The sequence below is a fragment of the Bufo bufo genome, chromosome 2 (genome assembly GCF_905171765.1).
Source record: "Bufo bufo chromosome 2, aBufBuf1.1, whole genome shotgun sequence".
In the NCBI taxonomy this organism is placed as follows: Eukaryota; Metazoa; Chordata; class Amphibia; order Anura; family Bufonidae; genus Bufo; species Bufo bufo.
The window spans coordinates 541,462,947-541,471,194 of NC_053390.1; the positions used below are offsets into that span (position 1 = coordinate 541,462,947).

The 8,248-nt window shown below is 44.2% G+C and overlaps 1 long non-coding RNA gene across 1 annotated transcript; it reads left to right on the forward strand.

Moving 5' to 3' along the window:
- Positions 1-86: 86 nt before the first annotated feature.
- On the forward strand, positions 87-7,260 carry LOC120989745. Its single transcript, XR_005776314.1, has 3 exons — positions 87-948; positions 1,960-1,965; positions 7,250-7,260. It is a non-coding gene; the product is annotated as an uncharacterized LOC120989745 (long non-coding RNA).
- The last annotated feature ends 988 nt before the right edge of the window (positions 7,261-8,248 follow it).

The following is an 8,248-nucleotide window of genomic DNA, read 5'->3' on the forward strand; positions in this document are numbered from 1 at the left end:
AACCAGGACTCTTCTCAGGTAGATTTGACTCTTTTCTAGGCCTGGGCTGCAATGATTGTGATGCTGGTTCTCAGCAACATCTTACTTTTAGCTCATGAGTGACACATCGCTGACATCAGCATGTCTGTCACTATTTTATGCTGCCCTCAGTTAGGTCAGAATAAAGTTGATGACAGGTTCACTTTAAAAGAAGACCTGTCACCTCTCCTAATATTTAGTATAACGTTTTAGTATATAATTGTATTCCACATGAAATGAGAATTCTGGAACATCTTTCTTATCACTCTGTGTTATGCCATTCCTCTATTAACCCTGCTAGATGTGTATGAATAAAGGTACAATTGGGTGTTACCATTTGGGGGGTGTCCATGCACAGTCTGGCACTATCTACTCAGGGCTGGCAACTGTGCAGAGACACACTCCCAACACCCAGTTCTACCTTTAGTCATAAACTTCTAGCAGGAATAATAGGGGATAATCACATCATACAGTTATAAGAAAAGGTCGTCCAAAATTGGAATGCAAGTAGTTATTTAAACAGAAGTGTCAGGAGAGCTGACATTCTAGTGTTTAGATTCTGGTGCAATGATGTACCTTTTAAAGGATTCTCTGTGAATGATTTAAAATGTCCGCCAGCAACCTATCCTAGAATATGAGCAGGACTGGTTGCCTCCACTTGCAGAGCTGCCTAGGGGGCTGAGGTGCACACTGTGCTCTGGCACTTGCATATACTACATAGTAGTGAGTGTTCCTGTCAGGCTGCTCAGCCATGATAACATATCATAGGCAGGATAACATCATACTATGTATTGTAGAGCAGTGGAGTGAGGCCCTGCCCCCTCACCCCCCTAGGTGTGGCAACCAGTACGTCTCACATTCTAGGTCAGGTTACTGGTGGCCATTTTAAACCATTCCCTGAGAACCCCTTTAACAACTTTGGGTCCGACTGTTGGGACCCCTACCGATCTCGAGAACGGGGGTCCTGTTCCCCTGATCTAATGCAGTGGCAAGTAAGGCATGTGCACTGCTGCTCTATTCATTCTCTATGGAACCACCAGAGATAGCGGAATAATACAGTGCTCACCCTTGTTTAGCAGTCCCATAGAGAATGAATGGAGTGGCCGAGCACATGCCACTGCCACTACATCAGATTGGAGGAATAGGATCCTTGTTCTCAGATCAGTGGAGGTCCCAGTGGTCAGACCCCCACCAATCAGTTAGTTATCCCCTATACTGTCATAACTTGACATAACCCCTTCTTAAGTCACTACAGTCGGTGATGTAATAGTATGTCAGTGAGCGCTAAATCTTATTCATAGGTTTGATATGTCCATAGACCCCAAGGACTACTCAAGCAGTGTTGTCTCTTGCTGTCCATGCCTCTTCTGTCTGATTTGTATACGTTTTCATACTTAAGTTAAAGGAAAAAAACATAGCAAGAAGACCCTCAGTATGTGCTGTCTAATTTACTACCCTGAGACATGACTAGAGAATTGTCCATGGTGAGTAGTGACCGTTTACTTCTTATCTTACCATGATGCTGTGTGTGATATTAGCTTTTGCATTCTACTAATGTTATGCTATGCTTGATGTTCTGCCTAAAATAAATCAAAGTTGTACTACATAAGAAATAAAGTCTAATTTTCTGATGTTAAAATGTACACTCTTGCTGTTTGGCTGTAGCTAAGTCAACATATTGACTACAGTTGGCTTGCATTAAAGGGATTGTCCCATTAAGACATCCTGTTAGGACATATGGTCAGCACTCTCTCTATTAGCCTCAAAGGCTATTTTTCTGGTGGACTCGGGGTGGCCATGTATCATACCTGAACCCCATATGGGGATGTACCAGCAGTTTCTCTGGTGATGATTAGGTTTCAACAGCCAAATGGTCTTTATTTTCCATCCTGTCTGAATGATGTCTTGGCAACTAATGCTCAGGCAACAATATATTCTAAGTGACCTGTTGCATTAGTGCAATTCAGTTGCTTAGATGGATTGTCCAACCCCCACAGCAGCTTTAGTTATGACCCTTGCGTTGCTCAGGCTAACAAAATGAAGTCACTAGCACTCAGTTCCAGCGCTGTGGGTTCAATCCCCGTTGTTTTCAGGACCAGCCACCACATGGAACACTGCAGCCATTTACTGGTCTCAGTGGTAATAGTTCCCAAAACAGCACATGACTACTGAGGCTAGTGAATGGTTGCAGTGGTGCACAATTTTCATTCTCTGCCCTGTTAGAAAGTTGCATGATGTAAACTGTAGTGAGGGTAATGTTCTTACCAGTAACTGTATTTGTGAGTTATAACCTCCGTTCGTATCCTCAGCTGTTTCATGTGGCCAACACTCTGCCTCTTCAAATAACACAGCATCTTATGTGTGGACAGTCAGCCAGTTTCTCTATGTATCCCTATGGGAGCGTCACAGCCAGGGAGAAGGTGAGCTTTTTTTTTCTCCCTGGCTGTGACGCTCTCCGCTGTTATTGGACCACACCACAGGGAGAAGGAGATGCCCACTGATAAACAGGGCAGTGTCCTGCTCCCTGTATCGATGCTATTAATTAGCATATTAGGCGGGCAAAGTGAACGGGGGCCACAGCGGGGGAATGGAGCGCCGAATGACACACTAGTAAGTGAACTTACACCCCTGCACTATGCCCTACACAACCCCCTACTTATTTGATAATGTCTGGACCCAAGAAAAGTCCTCTTTCAAGGGGTTGTCTAGGATTTTAAAATTGATGGTCTATCTTCAGGATAGATCATCAATATCGATCGGTGGGAGTCAAACTCCCAGTACCCCCCACCGATCAGGTCTTTGAAGAGGCTGTGGCAATCAAGTGATGGCTGTGGCCTCTTCCTAGGCCAGTGATGTCACGTTTATCAGTAACATGATCAAGTGAAAGCCTGGGCTGCAATACCAAGCACATTCATGTGTTCGAATGGCCAGAAGTCCAAACCTACCGGTAAATCCCATTGAGAATCTGTGGCAAGACTTGAAAACTGCTGTTCACAGAAGCTCTCAATTTCAGCCTCTAGATCAGGCATCCTCAAACTGCGGCCCTCCAGCTGTTGCAAAACTACAACTCCCAGCATGCCTGAACAGTCTACAGGTATCAGCCTACAGCAGGGCATTGTGGGAGTTGTAGTTTTACAACAGCTGGAGGGCCGCGGTTTGAGGATGCCTGCTCTAGATGTTCAAAGCTGGTAGAGACATACCCCAAAAGACTTGCAGCTGTAATTGCAGCAAAAGGTGTTCCTACAATGTGGGCTCAATATAAATGCACGCCACACTTTCCAGATTTTTATTTAATAAGAATTTTGAAAACCATGTATCATTTTCTTTTCACTTCACACATACTTGCTACTTTGTGTTGGTCTCAAACAATCCCAATAAAATATGTTTAAGTGTATGGGTGTAACATGAAAAAAACGTGGAAAAGGTCAAGGGGTATAATACATACTGGCATAATCCATACACGGAAACGAACACAGACTGCCCCTTCCTTGACATACATGGTCAAAGGTATATCATGCCATACAGAATAACAGTAAGGGACCCGGAGCATGGGAAGGCAAAAGAAAATACCCTCTATTCTATATAGTAATCGCAGGCAGAAAAAAAAAGCCTATACAACAAACATCATAATGCCATACCAAAAATACATGCAAAAAATACCGACCAAGGAAGCAGGGGAGACCCATCCCAACACTTGTTTCTTCTGGGAGTACTCCGAGGTGGGAACTGCACTTATCGGACATTGGTGGCATATCCGAGCGCTGGAGTGAGATGGGCCAACCCCTTTAAACACCCATAAAACCCTTTTAATGTGATAAGGACATCTGCATATGTTCCCACATTCAGACCACTGTATATCTGGCATCCTGGTACCTGTTTATGTCATAAGGTTTTTCCAATCTTCAGTAGTACTCCCAGCATCTCATCTCGGACACAGCTGATTGTAGGGCAGTGATGGTGAACCTTTTAGAGACTGAGTGCCCAAACTTCAACCCAATGCCCACTTATTTATCGCAAAGTGCCAACCCGGTAATTTAACCTGAATTCTACAGTCAAACATAGTATATCTTCCATGTATTCTATCATTTAGCTATGATAGCCTGCTACACTCAGTGCGCTGCCTGTGCTGTTCATAGCGAGCCCTGCGCTAATGAAGGGCTAATGCTAATGCAGTCATATTAGTGTGCCATAGACTTTTTCCAGGGTGCGGGTGCCCACAGAGAGCGCTCCGAGTGCCGCCTCTGGCACCCGTGCCATAGGTTCGCCAACACTGTTGTAGGGGATTAGCTAACCACTGGTAGATCCTCCAATTTGCTTTTATCACAGAGAGAACCACCAGCCTGTATAAGCTCACATGGGAAATGAAGCATCACACCTTCAGGGGCGGACTTCCGATAGACTCTACAGGGAAGGTGGACAGGTGCACCGATGCGGGCCATGCACATAACGATATGATGCTCCCAGTATTAAAGGGGTTGTCTCACTTCAGCAAAAGGCATTTATCATTTAGACAAAGGTAATACTGATGTATTGTGATTGTCCATATTGCTTCCTTTGCTGGCTTGGTTCATTTTTCCTTCACATTATACACTGCTTGTTTCCAGGGGTTACAGGCAGATACGAGGTGGCCAGGACAGAAGCTGCTGCCATGCATGCCTATGCGCGCTCCCGCGGTCCTGGCCACCAGAGAAGCTGGTGTTTTTTCCTATAGTGTGTGTGCAAACACGACCACCACTGCCGGATTACACGGTAGTCGTAACTGCTGGATACGAGCAGTGTAGATTGTGATGGAAAAAGTTCAAATTACCCCCCTTTCTCCAAAATGAAAATAAACAATTAAAAAACTAAACATCATGGGTAGAGATGAGCGAATTTCATATTTTGAAATTCGTTCACACTTTGTTGGTTAAAGGTGAATTGCGTTATGGATTCCGTTACCACGGACCATAACGCAATTCTATGACGGAATGCATAACGGAATGCCTTCAGAGGCATTCCATTATTCATTCCGTCATAATAAAAGTCTATGGGCTGCATAACGGATCCGCCCCGTTTCCTTTATGCATGGGGGGTCCTCTGATTTAGATCAGGGCTTATAGAAGGTCCCCTCAGAATAGTCAAATGCTTTGCTCTTAGCCATTCTTGGATGTTTTTAGCTGTGTTTTGGGTCATTATCCTGTTGGATGATCCATGACCTTTGACTGAGACCAAGATTTCTGACACTGGGCAGCATATTTCCCTCCAGAATGCCTTGATAGTCTTGAGATTTAATTATACCCTACAGATTCCTGACACCCTGTGCCAGATGCAGCAAAGCAGCCCCAAAACATAACCGAGCCTCCTCCATGTTTCACGGTAGGTACAATGGGAGTCATTTATCAAACTGTTGTAAAGTAGAACTGGCTTAGTTGCCCATAGCAACCAATCAGATTTCACCTTTCATTTTACAAAGGAGCTGTGAAAAATGAAAGGTGAAATCTGATTGGTTGTTACGGGCAACTAAGCCAGTTCTACTTTACACTTGTTTGATAAATATCCCCCAATATTCTTTTCTTTGTATGCTTCATTTTTGCATCCGTGAACATAGAGCTGATGTGACTTGCCAAAAAGCTTCAGTTTTGTCTCATCTGTCCAAAGGACATCCTCCCAGAAGCTTTGTGGCTTGTCAATATGCATTTTGGCTAAATTCAGTCTTGCCTTTTTGTGATTTGCTTTCAACAGCGGTTTCCTCATCTGTCGTCTTTGATTAAATCCACTTTGGCTAAGACAGCGACAGGTGGTGTGATCTTGGACCTTGGAGTTCACCCCTAATCTATTTGGAGGTGGTTCTGGTCACCATTTGTCTGCTCCGTCTCTTAAATTTCTCATCAATTTTCCTCTTGCAGCCACGTCCAGGAAAGTTGGCTACAAGCTCGTAGACCTTAAACTTCTGAATAATATATACAAGTGTAGTAACAGTTCACACTGTCCCTGCTGCCATGTGCAGCTGGGAGCTTACCATGGCAGCCAGGGCTTCAGTAGCATCCTGGCTGCCATGGTAACCGATCGGAGCCCCAGGATTACACTGCTGGGGCTCCGATCAGAAGTTACCACTGCACTAGGAGGGGAGGGACCGTGTGGCCACTGCCACCAATAATTATAATACTGGGGGGGGGGGGGGGTCGCACTGCGCCACCAATAAAGATAAGTAACCTTTTAATAGTATAGTATCAGAGAACATGGTGTGTGCTGCTATCAGTGCGTGCCATGTTCTCCTCAGCAGCACAGTGGAGAAGGAGCGGCACCTGAGGGGTTAACAGCCCCTCCCCTCCTCCTCTCATCTCTCTTCTTATTGGCGGCAGCAGCGGCACAGGGGGAGGAATGGACTGCCTTCTTCTCCCCTGTGCTGCTGAGGAGAACATGGCGCGCACTGAGAGCAGCGCGTGCCATGTTCTGTGATACTAGGCTGCACAGTAGCGCAGCCTAGTATCGGTAAAAGGCAAATCCTTGTATCGAATCGATCCGGGTACAAAACTATCGATTGGGTATCGATAATTTGATACCCGGTCAACCCTAGTTTGGAGATATTCTTATAGCCTTTAACATGTTTGTCTATACTTTTCTTACCTAATCTCTTGAGACGTATCTCTCCTTAGCTTTCTTTGGTCCATGTTCAGTTTGGAAACTCAATCAAAAAGGACCCTTAAAACCTCAATCTTTATTAAAGTCACTTAAAAGACCTAAAAACATAGGTCCAGATGTATACATATATTAACCCTAATCAGCTATATGAATTCCCGTGTTATCTTGATAATAATATGAGTTAAGCAAACACTTAGGAATAGTGAGGTGGGCAATACGGGGATTCTTGAGGGGGGATATCTTTCCCTAGTGTAACCCTACTTGCCCCTATGCCCGGAGGTATCCCCTGATGGTGGAGACCCTCCGTCCTCGTTCCTACCCTACAATACCCTGATACACCCTAATTAGTAAATAAACATTTCCCTTATAACCCAACGCGTTTCCCCCCAAAACAGGGTTCTTCAGGGGGTCGTGTGGGAAAAAATAAGCCTATATAAAGAAAACCAAATAAAGCTAAATATAGGGTGACAGATAACAAAAAAGCAACTATGATGAAGGAAGCTGGCTACACAGATGTATAATGAGGCACATGATAAGGATAAATCACACGAGGATCCAGTGACTATGGATAACCAAGTCCCTCCTGTAATGGAATGAGATCTTGGTAAAGCAGAAGAAAATATAAGTGCACTAGCATAAAATCATAATGCTGAAAGCAATTACTCACATGAACTGTCCTGCGGGTAAGTCCCAGGTTTAAATAGCAAAACGCCATGGGACTTTCTCCCGCCAGAAAGTACACTTCCGGCGAGTGAGACGCATGGCAGAAGGGTGCGTGCCACGTACAATATTGTGTAACGCATCAATACTTCCGGTGCTGATACTTCCGGGGTAGTGGAGCGCATCAGATGAAGTGCAAAAACCACTTCTGGTCTGGCTACTCAACAGTCAATCACGCAGTGGAGCACCATAAATAAAATATACTAATAAATACAGCGCTATACTGCATATTGGAACCGGACCTCTTGTGAGGGTATTACTGTACATGATTCTATATATAAACTACAAATTGGCGTGGTAGTGAAAAGCAGGAAGTGCTCAACCCCATATGCAGTGGCGCATCTATAACCCTTACATCAGTATGAGGGTTTAGTAAGACCGCAGAGTGCACCTGTCTTTGTAAAAGTTATTATTTTATTACATGATTTTCCATGATACAATGATTTTTTTGGTAAAGATATATATCAGAAGTTGATAATCTGTACAACTGATAACTATTTGCCTAATTCATGATATATACACCTACTTTCATGCCAAATCTTCATACTATGCCCCAAACGGGATCCCCCCAATACCCATCTAGCACAATTTTTTAACATATAGCTGACCCCCCCCAAAAAATAAAAAATTATTATTACATTGGATACCTGTAGATTCAAGGAAAAAATTGATAAGGTAATAAACATCACCGTATTGATTTTGGATGCTCGCTCGCACCACTGGCTAGTACAGGATTAGATATCTAATTCACTGAGGCAAAAGCTAAACTGAAACCGGAAAAAGAAAAAAGAGCCTCAGGGCTTGTTCACACGACCAGGCGGACCATTAGCGGTCCGCCAATTGTGGATCCGCAAAACAAGGATGCCGCCCGTGTGCCTTGCGCAATTTG